At 31.5% G+C, this 15,192-nt stretch overlaps 1 protein-coding gene across 4 annotated transcripts in view; it reads left to right on the top strand.

Moving 5' to 3' along the window:
* Nucleotides 1–9,596: 9,596 nt before the first annotated feature.
* Nucleotides 9,597–15,192, top strand: part of LOC128996372 (cell adhesion molecule Dscam2) — a 190,050-nt gene continuing 184,454 nt past the window's right edge. For all 4 annotated transcript variants that reach the window (XM_054421668.1, XM_054421666.1, XM_054421667.1 and 1 more), the window contains exon 1: nucleotides 9,597–9,647. The gene's annotated coding sequence lies outside the window, so the exon portion shown is untranslated. The remainder of the gene's footprint in view (nucleotides 9,648–15,192) is intronic.

Raw genomic sequence — 15,192 nt, 5'->3', positions numbered from 1 at the left:
AATAAAGGTTTTTCTAGTTATATTATATAGTCCAGAATTATGCTGACCTGTTTATGTTTAAAGTTATCAATAAATGGTAAAAATATACTTGTATGTACGTAAAAAAACTACATACAATAGTAGATGGAAATTTCTGATCTAGTTTGCATAGCCTTTAAAAAAGGTATTACCTTCAAAAGTTACCTCCCAACTTTTGAAGATAAACTGAAATACATTTGACGGTTCATATTCCGTAAAATGCATTTCAGTTTACTTCTATATATGCTATATAAGGTATGACCCCACATATCACACCATGTTTGTAGGCTGCACGTACCTGACATTTGTCAAGGTTGGCCTTTGAGGCAAAGTCTGTCTAAACACCACAAGAGGTGACAGTTGTCTCAGATCAAAATATGTTTGGTAATAAATGTTTTTAGCAAGACCAAATCTGTAGGTACAATATAATCGATGAAAATTTTTTTATAAAATATGCATTAGAAAGAGGACTAACCACTAGTAAGAGACAAATCAAATACATAAACGTAAACTATCAATGACAAAACTCAACATCTTTTAAATAGTAAGGAGTTATCGAACTTTTAAATTATCCCATCATAATTTGTAACCTCTATCCAATTTTTTTTTTAACTGTAAGTATACCAGCACCTAAATTATAAATAGTACAACCAACAATATTAAACCTTTATCTACTAAAATATGAAACAAGTTGTTCTCAACATTAATTTTACACCATGTTAAAATACTCTGTTTGGAAGGATGCCAGTCAGGCTACAAGCTGCACCATGTTGGCAATCATCCATCGAAAATCAGTGGCTTGCTCTAAACAGAGGCTCAGTGTGGTAATAAATTTAGTGTCCTTAACTGATACCTAGAACACCGATGGACGTTGTATACACGTCACTTTGAGTTCTGGGTTGGTCATGTTTAAAGAGCAGTTACACGAAGCTGTTAGTCCTGTAAATAGTCTAACACTAATAAGTAAAGAGGAGGACCACCACCTCAGTATAAACGTACATTTTTATACATCCTCATTATATAGAAATGCCTTATTAATTGTCGAATTATTTATCTGTCCATCAATGATTCGTTTCAAAACCTACATACAGTACATACCCTTTTTGGTAGTTGTTCAGAACAGGATATTCTTTTTTAGTAATAATGTTATCAGCTACCTCTTATAACTCCTAAATACGAGTATTTTATACATGACATCGTTCTCAATGTAAACACAGGGTAGGTAACATATGTTGGCAATGTAGCCCATTAGTGCTTCTCGGTGCCTGGCCATTGTAGTAATCACCATGCAATTACATTAGATGTCCACGAATGTGTAGAATACATCTTTGCACAATGATAACTGTTTGTAATTCGATGAAAGAATGATATTTTTATCTTTTATTTTGTGAACATTCCTTTTACCTACGACCATTTTTTAGAGTAGCCGTGTCAGTTCAGTTCTTAGGATTAAGAGGTTTATCATAACAGCATTGTTTACTTTAATAATAGCATATTTTTACTCATAACAACGTGGGTCGGACCAATGAGGTTCAAGGATTGAGAGAGAAGAAGTAATGATTCGAATTTCAACTAATCAGCTGTTCAGGTCAATTTAATTGTTGATTAGGTGCAATTATTATAGTGTTTGGTCCAATGTTTCGTTGCATCACTGTCAGTGGCAATTGGAGGTTATAAACGAAAACATAGCCTCTCTAAGTTATGAATAATGATTTTTAGTAATTAATACAGAAAGGCACTCGCCAAGGCAAGGCTCGTACCTTAAATTTTCTACTCGTGTCGTTAACACTATCGTTACGCAATCGTTTCGTAAACTACTATTACGTTACTATGGTTTAGGACCTAGGGTATAGATATATTTTACAAGTGGACCCTCTATAAAGTAATCCCTAGTAAAATTATACGAAAGAATACACTGTAGTGTGTAAAACCTTGTGTTAAATTAATGTTATTAAATTGCCTACTATTTATTGAAAGGCCGTTATTTGTTTTAATCTATATTGGCATTGAAATTTTTCCCAATACTTATTTCAAGTAAATTAATACCTATTCAGCAAAATAACACACTTAGTGAAACTCCACTTGCTTTATTGATTAATTGTTTAAAAAATTAAATCCACGCAAAACAGAACCTTAATTTTAAAATAAAATCATTATTTAACTGCTTCGATTAGTACTAATAAGTGTGTTATTGTTAAACCCAAAACGCATACAATGTAAATATAAAGTTTGTCTTCATATATTTTAACCAATTTATTATTTACAATCACGGACAATAGACCGTTGCTCTAGTGTCTTTGCTATAATATACATTGAGTAATTCTTCTTTCATAAGCGTGAAACAACATATAATTCATTGCAGTATTATTTGTTAACCAATAAGTGTATAGTCCAACTGTAAATACTAAATATTTTCGTTTTTAGTAAAAGACTGACTTTGTTTTATATAATAAAAGACTTTAAAGGTAGCCTACTATAAGGAGGGCTCAATTTTTTTCTCCCTCAAAATTGTTCTTCCGATAGTTAAATCAGGCTGGTTTGCAAACACTTTTGATGTTGCTTTTCATTAAAGTCTAACTAGTATCTGAGAATTTTAAAAATATGTATTTTGCATACAATAATTTTTTTTTAGTTTAATCCAATTGGGCATTTTTTTAACTGGAAACCCAAGATTAAAGCGGCATGTTTACCGATCTAGGTTTTGCCATGCGGGCAATAGAAATCGTTTCTATCATAAAATTAGGAATTTCCAAAAATGAAAGCAATTTTAATATTAAAGCGAAAGAGAAACTTGACATAAATGTAAAATATAAAAGAAATACACGCTAGCTGTGCAGAGTTGAAAGTAACAAAACGAAATAGTTTAAAATATTCAGAGGACCGTCTGTACAGTGTACAGCTGTATATCATGCAGCCTTATAGCTTAGTGTAGCCTCTAAAGGCAAAGTTACTGAATATTGCTGAATAAAATATAAATTTTAGCAAAATGTATCACAATTTTTTTTATATTTAAATTGAGCTTAACGTATGTTTTATATTTTTTGTGTATCAAATTAATTAATGTTTGACAGATTTGATTACCAATTGAGATTGGGACGCCACCTAGGTGCGTATTTATTTCGCTTGTTTGAAATTTAATGTTGCAGTTTGAATAAGAAGTTTAAGTTCCTACGATCTCTGGAGAAAACTGTTTAAGGGCTGTTACAACATAATTGACAGCGAGAGAGACTGTCGTAGTAAGTTATAAATTACAGTGACATGCTGCTTAATGGACTTTACCGCTGGCTTTGAACCTATGATCTCTGAAGATAACTATTCAAAGACTGTCGCGACATATTTAAACAGCTAGATAGTCAAATCTAGCTGTCCAATAAGCTTTTGAACGCTAGATAGTCTATGTAGTTGCTCAAACCACCTAGAGGATTTTAATGACAGTGACATACTGCCTAAGGGACCTTGTCTCAGGCATTGTTACTACTATCTCTGGAGTACCTGTTGAAAGACAGTTAAAAACAGTTGCAATTTAAATGAACAGCTTAATAAACTTCAAAATAAACTATTTGTCTATGAAAGTACTGTGGAAATGTTAAACATCAAACTGAAAGGATAACTTTCAACACAAATTAGTTTTTGTTTATATATGGAACTGCAAATTATTTTCAGTGTTTCTTTTTTGTCTTTTAAACAATTTATTCACTTATTTAATAATTTTTATTTTTTTTATTTAGATTTTTTTTATTTAACGTTTCAATACCATACTAAAAAGTTACATATAGGTTTAGCAAGTTATATAGATGCCTTTTTTTCTTTAGCAGCCCAGCACCATAGTTACGTTAATTAATATGTAATACTATACGCATAATCATAATCTTTGTAAAAGTAAATCCAGAAAAAAAAACTACTAAGCCATAGCAAATATAGCACCATGCTAAATAGTAGTTGACAGACACAGGTAGAAAAAACTTCTATCTGTATCAATTCGTCGTAATAAATCATAAATAAATCATAAATCATAAATCATTTATTTGGCCAGATTTACATGAATGCATTGGCTAAGTCAATATACATTTAAAAAAAATACAAATTGTCTTATAAACTATAAAATAACTACTAAAACAAACAACCGGGTAATTCAAACACATTGAACTGTATTATAAATTCAACACATAAGTATCTATAAGAAATAAGTAATGACATTGTCCATTAAAAAGCATGACACATATGTATAGTAAAATAGTAAAACATGTTCCTATTTAATGTTTATGAGTTTACAATGGCAATATCCAAGATCTGTAATAAAAATGTTTGTATTTTACCCCACCTAATAACAAAGTCTATGTTGTCTAAACGATGCTAAATAAATCTGTTATATATTTAAACCGAGTAATATCCAAAGGGCACCAAAATGTTATCATGCTCAGGAATTAAACGTTCCTCAGTAAACTCACAATTTTTTTATGATATCCTGGTAATTCGATAGTTGCCGGTTCAGTTATGAGACAACTCTGCAGTTTTTTTGTTTTTCAAAACAAAGCCCAAAATTATCTTTGATCATTGGTCTGTTAATAACTCGTCCTGGCTTTAGAAACAGCTGATCGTAGTCAGTAACAAGACCAGTAGTTTTTAATTAACAGATTTCAGTCAGCTGGAACAGGTTGCAAAGGTCGATCAGACACCAAACCAAGGTTTCTGTGACACAACGTTTGACACTTGTCACACGACGTGTGATGTGTGACATTATACACGCTCAAATGACACGTTGTCACTGTCAAGAAACTGTCACTCCTCTCTGATATACGGTAAATTCTGCATTGGGCAACCGGGTTGAATACAGGTCATGCTTGATTAAAAGTTACACGAATAAATATATTTAGTCTTTAAAATTATTGTCTGGGTAACGGAATGGTAGAGGAGCTTACATTTAAATCTGAACATTGCTAGTTCGAAGCTATTGTTGATTCTATACCCAGATGGGTACTGTAGGCTTTATTAATTATGCTATCTAAAAAAAGTAGACTTGAGATAGTGAAAACACCGGAGTTTGAGCTGTTTCCATACAAAAAACGTAAGAACTCCAATAACACATAAAAAAAACTAAAGTTAAAAATATTCCTTAATTTTTACCACCGTTCCTAAACAAAAAATAGTGTTTTTATTTGTGTTTTCTTCGCATTATTCGCTATTACAAAGTAAATTTATTTCGGTTAAAAAAATTGGTAGACCATATTTAAAAATATTTTGCTCAAACCTGTAAGAGCGCTTAAGCGAGATAGTTTGCAGACCCAGATGCCGTCATTGGGCTATGAATTAAAGATGCTATGGCAAAAAAGGTTGACGATAGTAACAAGACCAGGGTTTGGACAGTTCTCTTACAAAATGTTAAAAAATTCCACTGGCATAGCCAAAAAAATTACACAACTAAAACATAAATATAAAATATTATAGGCCTATTGTCTTCTTTATAATAGGGGTGACGCTTATAAAATAAATTATCCCCACAGCAAAAAAGAAAATACACTAAGCATAGCCTACGAATTGTTTTATTAACATGGTAATATATTTACCTAACCCACCATGTTAAACTTCCCTATCCCAAGCGTGATGTATACAACTTCTTTACTTCTCGAGTGATGTAAAGTTGAAAAAACTCACTCGGTGGGGTAATGAAACCCATTTATATAACATTGAGTGCTTAACTTAAAAAATATACCTCCATGGCGCCAACGACGTTCAACGCTAGAAATCAGCTGTGCGCTTGAATGTTATTGTTATGCTTTATAGTATTTTCCTCACCTAGCTTTTGTTTGTAAAAGAACGTTACTGTTAGAAGATGAGAGAAATGGATAATGAAAAATATTGTACGTTACACGTTACCAAGAGCGTGTTTACATCACTTAGGTATTTATTTATTTATTTATTTTGAGGTTGGCGGCCTCTTTTAACCTTGCATTTGCCCATCCACATAGTCTAAGCGCCCGTGCGTGAATCGTTTACAGCAAAGCAAGGAGTGAGCCGGCACAGTACAAAGGTGAACTTTACTGATAAAATGTTATCGGCAGTGACCAGGATCCGAACCCACGACATCGCTGCCTTGGGCCCGAAGTCCGTGACGCTACCAACTGAGCCACCGACTCACCTATGTAATTATGCAACTCGTTTCCGCTCGTTGCCGCTCGTTGCCGAACATTCACCTGCGTGATGTAAAAACGCGCCTACTATACTTGTAATGTAAATAGCTATTACGTTTTTCTATTAATAGCTCATTAAAACACGCCCACTGCCAATGACGCACAAGTGCGTCATCATATGTCAACAGGTATATAAATATATGACGTATATAATTAAATAATATATTTGTATTTACAAGCTATAGGATATAATTTATTCATTTAAAAATAAATTAGCATTCCAGATACATGGTTATATGTATTTTTAAGTTTTTTAGCCATATATAGGCCTAAAAATATAATATATTATTAGCAGTGAATGGGTTTACAATTTGAACGAATACATTTAAAAAATCTATTGTAAGCCTAAATGAGTTTCTATAATTTAACAGTTTATTACTGTGACTCTTTTAATCAGTAGCTTTAAATAACAATTTTTTTTTCTGATCTTGTTTATGTTCATTCGTTAAATCCACACAAAGCTACTGAGAAAAGTGCACAATAAATAACCTACATACATTAGATATAAGTCATTTATTATTTTTTACTAGCATAAAACTAAATTAGTGAATGATTATATGAACGATAAGTATAGCTACATATTTTTAGAAAAACAAATACGTTTAAAATACTTGGATATTACATAAACACTAACTTTAGTACAAACAATCTACCTCTAATGTTTAGCCTGATAGAAAATTAGATTTATTTTATGTGCAGTAATAAACATGCTTTACAGCACTTTTTACTTAATTTCAATTCTACATGTAAAGGTAAAAAATATAATACAGGAATACAATGATATACTTCGACTACCACATTATATGTACGCATTGTGTTTTTTGTTTCGTTTTATACAAAACCATTATATTGTATTCATGATACTAAAATAGACCTCTCACGTGAATTGACCGACTGAATCTTTTTTTTTTTTACAAAACTGTATTTAAAAAAGCCTCTTACAGGAAATGTCACTATCAGTACTATATTTTCTCCCTTAGCTTTGAATACTATGAGAATAAATGGGACATAAAAGACGCTGAAGTCTCCATGCGGTTTGCCTTAGAAGTTGGCATATTCAAGAATAATCAGTAATATTTCAATAATAAGTCAGTGGGCCAACTAGACTGTAATTTCTGACCTGAAGGCGGGATCAGATTCTAGATCCCGGTATATTATGAAAAATTTAAGAATCGTAATGGAAATGTCTTCAATAATTTCTTGAGTAAGAAAATAATACGTTCCGTTCTTATCTAAATTATTAAAAAATGTCTTGGATTTTTATGTGCAGCAATCGACCCATAAATATTTATTTTTATATGCATATTGGGTATCAATTCAAAGCTCCTATGCACTAGATGTGCTTTTTGCGGGTTTGGATGATATCCTGTGAAAGCACTTCGTCCTATAGGCTTTTAAAATTTCATAGTTTGTGCTGAATTCTGTTTTCAGTCATCTGAACCTTTTAAAGTTTACATTTGTTTACATCAAAACAAATGGCCATGTATTTTGTTTTCATCTATATGAAAATGGGATTATCTGTAGTAGTTGGTGATGTTTCAGTGAATTCAAGTAAAATTATGTAATGTTATTTGTATACAATGTAAAGAAGAAAATGATTTACGTTAGACATTGTGTTGTAAAAGGATTTTGTGTTTTCATAGTATGTTTTATTGATGTTTAGGGAATTCTAGTAAAATATTGTAATGTTTGTTTGTGTAAAATGTAAAGAAGAAAATTATTTGCGTTGGATTTAGTGTTTTCATTGTATGTTTCATTAATATTTGTAAATTTTCTAAGATGCCTCGAAGAGATCGCGCACGCAATTGAAGGGTTCGCAATGAAAATAATTGGGATATGATGAGACATAATCGTTTAACCCTTATCAACTATACAGTGTGTAAATTAAGTATGGAAACAAATCTGTATTTTTAAAACCGAAATAGATAGAAATATTCTATTTGTGGCAATAATAGTTAACAAAGATTCCGCAATTTTTCACATGAAAAATATTTTTTTACCCCCCTAACAGGGTAGGTGGTAGGGGGTGACTTATTTTTTTCAAATAGCAACCCCTATTGAGTGACCCCTCATTTTGAAGAGTTTGTCAAAAGAAACACAATGACGCAAATCCGAGGTGAATATCTCACTCCTAGCCCAAATGGCGGATATTCCAAAATTTGATTTATTGTACGTGAAAAGCACCAATTTCACAAATAATGGAAAGAAATCTGTATTTTTAAAACCGAAATAGATAGAAATATTCTGTTTGTGGAATTGATTGTTGACATAGGTTCCGCAATTTTTTTAATCAACAATATTTTTTCAACCCCTTTAACAGGGTAGGGGGTGGGAGTGACTTATTTTTTTCAACAACAACCCCTATTGAGTGACCCCTCATTTTGAAGGGTTTGTTAAAAGAAAAAGAATGACGCAAACCCGAGGTAGATATTTCACCCCTAGCCTAAATGGTGGGTAATGAAAAATTTAATTTTTGTAAAAAAAGCCCATTTTGGAATATCCGCCATGTTAGCTAGGAGTGAGATATTCACCTCGGATTTGCGTCATTGTGTTTCTTTTGACAAACCCTTCAAAATGAGGGGTCACTCAATAGGGGTTGCTATTTGAAAAAAATAAGTCACCCCCTACCACCTACCCTGTTAGGGGGGTAAAAAAATATTTTTCATGTGAAAAATTGCGGAATCTTTGTTAACTATTATTGCCAGAAATAGAATATTTCTATCTATTTCGGTTTTAAAAATACAGATTTGTTTCCATACTTAATTTACACACTGTATATCAAATATACAGAGTGAAACGTAGTTAGTGTAAAAAATTAATTGTGTTAAACTACCTAGTATTGGTGACAAATTGGCACTAATTTAAATTTCCATACCCTCAAAGGTAGGGAATAACAGACAAATTAAGATTCCACCCTGTATATATCACGGATTTTGAAGTCACGAAGTGACTCCAGTTGCCAGTATTAATTAAAGTAATTCTACATCCACCTCCTCTCGTTTGGGATGGGGGGTAATTTTATATACTAACCTGATGACGAGATCAAATATCTGTTTCTGAAACGTCACAAAAACTTAGTAATGAACTTAAACCTTTACAACCTATTATTAATATTCATTTAAATAAGAAAATATGGACTCCATATTTTTTACAAATTAATCTTTGCATTCTCACGTTATCTTTCATTTAACCCCCCCCCCCCCACCGGAATCTGAGGGGGGACGGTAGATGAGTGACGGATGCCCCCACCCGGTGATCACCCACCGGATGATTATTTCCAATATCGGCTAAGCTGTTTTGCCACGGCGGGGTGGAGGGAGGTAACCATGGCAACGGGTGCGTACTACTGTACCATTCAAGGGGTTGTCGATACGCCAGTCTCTCCTTACTCGTGGTGGACTAACGTGCAACTCACCCCCCGCGGATATATCATCATACCGGGTGAGTCGCTTATGATGTATGACAGATATATCATAGTGTCGTAGGGCAAGGTGGGAAAAAGGGGATAGATTTAGTTATTTGTACGGGATCAAGTGGAAATTACCGATTAACAAACAATATAGGTTAACATTGAGTTCGAGATGAGTGGAAAATACAATAACGGAAACACTATGGTAGAATAGCAGGCAGTAATGAATATGGGATAGAGTGAAAATAAACTTAACTAAACAAACAGTTAGTGTATCAATCTTGTAGATTATTAGCTTGATTTTGGTAGAGATTTGCCCAATGTGAAGTGGAAAGAACAGAAAAATATAACCTAAACAGTATATGTTTCTTACCTTATAAATTAGTAATGCAAGTATCAAAATATCTTTGCTGTATACAATATACATAAAGGAAACTGCAACATTATTACTTAACAGTTGGGTTGGTATTTAACGAATGAACACGCTATTTTACACACGTTTTTAATACTATCAGTGAACACCTTAAGTGTCCGAGAAATATTAATTCTTAGTGAAACCGAGTGTCCTAGAAACGAAATAGAACGGTACATTACAATGTAAAAAGTTGGAACTAAAAGTGAATTTGTCTTCGAGTGAAAATTAAGAATCACATTTGAATTGCAGATGAAAAAACATATTTTTAGTAAGTACAGTAGGCCTACTATAAAATTATATCTATAAAATCGTAAACCGTTAGGAAATAAATATTGATTGGAGCAAATTGTTCCATATTTGTAATGAGTTACTTCTAAGCTATCTGCATCTTCAATAACTTTTTTACATAGTCATAAAATCTTAATATACCGTACACAAATCTACGCGGATATGTTTCGTGTTTTGTGTGGTCCTAGAGATGGATTGACAACATCAAAAGGTACATAGTTAGTATCTACCAATTTAGAAACTGTTCACACCAAACATTCTTAATGGGTTTTTTTTCATGGAATGTGAATATCTATAAGTAGTTTAGTGAGATGTGTAAAACATAGTTACGTTTGGAGTAGCCCAAGTCTGTGACAGTAGTACTCGCTGGGTCATGCGTAAGGTGTATGAATGGATTAAGAACCTACCTTGTACATTTTACCTAATGTTAACTGCAATGTTAGAAAAAGTTTTAAAAAGGATACGATGATCTCAAGTTTGGATATCAAATCATAGATTATGAAGGGTTAGGTTAGGTGAGACCCTAAAGTTAATTTCCATGGTGAGTCAAATAATTCTTAAAATTGTAAAATAATTTTCTAAGAAACATTTGTTATGCTTTTCTTAAGCTTAGATGTTATTCTTCATTTCTAAGTGTATTTTTAAAGACATGCAAAACACAGTATGCGTCAACGATGAAATATATAAATATTAAGGGACCTATTATAAAAAAAAATTAAATATAATTTTTCCTTTGGTCTGGCTCCAACACATGTTTAGGGTTTCAGAATATTAACATATGCTTTTTAGATATTTTTGTTTGTTTATGTTGTGTGTTCACGTAAAGAAATATATAACTGTTATACTCAATTAATGTGCTCTTAATTATTTTTTGTATTTTTTTATCTCTCAAAGTATTTTTCTCTACCTGTTCTTAATAATTCTAAATTTCAAATCTCAAGACTCCTCAAGATTTATAGGAAGAAAAAAATAATTAAAAGTAAGATCTTTTCTCAAACACATATCATTTGGTACTACTCAAACCTGATGCTAAATTCTGTTCTCAAATCACTTACTATTTCCCCTCTCATCATTCAATTACTGTATACCGAAAAAAGGGATTTTTTTGGAAATGAAGCAAAACATAATGAAATTGCTATTTAAAAGTCCGGTATCATGTTAAGTTTATATCTGTATTTGTCAAGCTACAAAGTCCGGGATTCAATTCTCAAGATATAATTAGAAACGATCTAAATTCACTGATTTATTTGAATTTGAGAACTCTGTAGTGGAATCAGAGGTGATTACGAGACAGCTTGATACATCGGCTGTCCAGATTTTGTGCCATTGTAAGATGGATGAAGACTAAACAGTGTCCTTTATCGTTTTGTATTCTATATCCATCCGATATACTTTTATAAAGCAGCTCATCCTATCGTTTGTACTGCGTTTCACAGATATTTCAGTATTAAATTGTATAATGTAGGTGGATGTAGATTATTATAGTTTTACAAATGAGATTCAGTTAGAAAATAGAATATTGAATATTATAGTTCACATTTATTGTACATCTACCATATAACTAATGCATTATTATTTATTGTTTTTAGATAACGTTATTGGAATTATCCTAGGTTAATCCTCGGTTTATTGCTATAGATAGTTTAGTTTAAGCTTTGTTTTATCTATAATGCTCTACATTCAAATCCATCGTTTAAAGTAGTGATTATCTGTTTGCTTGAACATTATCACAGAGGTCGTTTTTATTATTAATCAAAGTAAATTTGGCAGGTAATGTTGGTACGACAGACCTATGAGTAGGGATGTATGCAGCACCAAGTTTAAAACAAGAACTTTATTTTAAAATCGGGGTTTTTCCATGTTGAAACGCAAATACTATTTAATACTTATTATTAAACTATTATTTAATAATGGGTTTATACTGTATGGTTTAGTAATCCAAATTTAAATATTTTTACTTGTTTAAAATTATGAAGGAACAGAGATGAAATTTTGTAACGATTAAACAACAATCTAGCACCGCCGCAAGCAATAACTCTGTAGTACTTAATCCACAATACAAAAACATACAATACGCTACACAACTGTATTATACTAACAATAACAGCATCGTAGTATTTGTTGTATTTACATAGTAATTACCTAATTACATTACCTGCTGAGGGTTAATTTGTAAAACTAGACTCAACAATAGCGTGGTCGACATCATAATTACATTTTACATTATTATGCTCCAGTCGGAGTGCTTAATGTAAATTTGAATTACTGAATTAAATAAGTTACATAAGTTTTTAAGAGTGTCGAGTGTCCAACAAAACTAATTTTTACGTAAATGTAATTAGATTCACTAATTAGCAATTTCTAGCGAGAATTAAATGCATATACTCTAAACGTAATTTACATTTTAGCAGATGTTTCGTTGGCTACAAAATACTTAGCTAAGCACTAAGGAGGGATAGGCTACATGGTGCAGACTGTTTTTAGCGCCATTTCACAGGCTGGCCACCTGCGCGCGATAATGGATTCACCATCTCTAAGATAACTTGAACAAAGTCCAACAAAATAAAAAAAATAAAGAATTACAAATATTAGATTTATACGTGCAACGAAGCTTGGCCCAAACCTATAAGAAATGTGTTATTTTATTAAATGACGAATCAATAATATAATTAAATCAATAATATTATAATATAATTAAATTTTATGATTATTTCTCAGATTTGGTATAGTCTCTTAAGTACAGATTATATTGTATATGATGTAAATCTGATCAAGGACGTGGAAACGATTAAGCATTTATAAAAGATGTACTAAAGTACACACTATTAAGTCTATTAACTATTTAAGTCTATTTCCGGTGTTTTTTGTTTTGTTTTATGAGCACAGAGATGTAACTAATTGTTCGTTAACTCAAAAGATCAAGAAAAGTTGTGATTGGTTTGGAATATACATGCCTTAAAAACACCTCTAGGTTTATAGGGTATTGCGAATATTTATTTTTCAAAACCCCCTCTTTTATCATGGAGTATTTATGAAAACATTCTGCAAACGTGTTTATAAACGATTGCATACCTCCAAATTTATAAAATGCTTGTATATCCATATAAAATGATTGATGTTTCATTGGTCGTATGCTACCATCATACCACCAATAAAACATTAATACAATGTCGTCTTCAAAGCTAGTACCAAATCATTTTAAGTTTAACGATTTTTCCCAAACACTCACACAAACTTACACTAACACACACACACACACACGACACAGTATAAAGGTTGAGCCATGTTTTCATCAGCGGCTGGGAGCTGGAGATTGGTTCAGAGTTAAGCGCATTAGTCCAATCCGGCAGACTGATTGGTTAACTGTTCGGGCTTCGTTTATAAAAAAAATGATTTAAATTTAAACTAGTTATCGACCATCAGGATAAAATGGAAAAAAGCAAGAATAAAAGTATTCACAAAATGTTTGTACGTTTTGCTAAGGTAACTATCGTTCAATTGAGTTTAATAATTGGCATATGCCATGGTTAAACTGGCATACTACAAACGTTTATGGGACAATTATTATTATCAATTATAAATTATTAATCATTGAGATGGGGACGCCACCTACTAGTAGGTGCGTATTTTAACCCAAATATGAGTGAAGGATTAGTGTAGAATGGTGTGTCAAATGTCATAATTACATTTGCACACCATGTAATATTATAATGGTTTAATAATTGGTTTTTTATTTATTTAGTGAATTAACAAACCTGCGTAGCTTTGTTACTGACTAAGATCAGCTGTTTATAATGTTTACTTTCCGGTTTATTGATCTAATCATGTCTGCTGACAAAATAAATAGTAATGAGCAATCTTTTTATTGGAATTCATCCCAAACAAGCTTTCATCAATGATAAATTAATATTCTAAGACGGAGAGGTACTTGTTAATTGTTTTTTTTTTCAATTTTGAGTTAGTATTTAGTAATATTATAATTTATTTAAAAGTGGTTCGAATTTAAAATGTCAATAGTAATTAAAATGGAGATAAACGTGGAGACAAACACTACAAATTAAGTGATTAAAACTAATACGAATACCTTTCTGTTTTTGAATTGATTTCAAGGGTTTTCCAACACATTCAAAACGTAAATAATCAGTAGTTCATACTTTGTTCTTAAAGTGTATTAAATATTATAATTTTCAAATCGTAAGAGTGATGTTAACTGTACAAAACAATTTATTAAATTGTTTACTTATATATTTATTGTTTTACAATATTAGCCTTTATCAAGAAAAACGCAACAATTCTAGTTTTTCTATTAGGTTTACTGGATAATTTTAAATTCAGTTATTCCAGAGAGAGAAATTCAAGCTATGCATGAAAGGAAAGGTGATATCTTCTATCAAATGCAAGAAAGGTAGATCAGGGGGACGTGATCCGGGCAGCAAACTCTTGCTAGTTTATATTATTCTTGAAGGTTTTTATTTTACCACCTCAAAATGATTTTATAAATAACAAGTTCAGATTCAATTGATTAGAAGTCTAGTTAGTCAAGTGAATTACATTCTCAGTGTTGCTGTTTCTATTTAATGTGAGTTCATTGTTAAGCCTAGATACCATTTTTTTTATTAGAACTTTGATCAATGGCGTTTTGTAGCCAAAGTTTGATCAGGGAGAGTTTCGAATTTAATTTTATTATGAAAAACTTAAAAACTGACCTTAACTCTTCAAACAATCGAAATTTATTATTATGACAATAATTCAAATATTAAAAGAAACATTAAAATTTCAAATTATAATAGGAAGATCTTCTATACTTAGACCTTCTTAGATATTCTTTATTTCTTTAGATATTCGCAATTTAAAATTTACTATACGTTTTACAT

Source organism: Macrosteles quadrilineatus, unplaced genomic scaffold, assembly GCF_028750875.1.
Source record: "Macrosteles quadrilineatus isolate MER2022 unplaced genomic scaffold, UCM_ALF_1.0 Scaffold_6__1_contigs__length_79288215, whole genome shotgun sequence".
Lineage (NCBI taxonomy): Eukaryota > Metazoa > Arthropoda > Insecta > Hemiptera > Cicadellidae > Macrosteles > Macrosteles quadrilineatus.
Note: the sequence above shows the minus strand (reverse complement) of the source record. Positions and strands in the feature narration are given on the sequence as shown.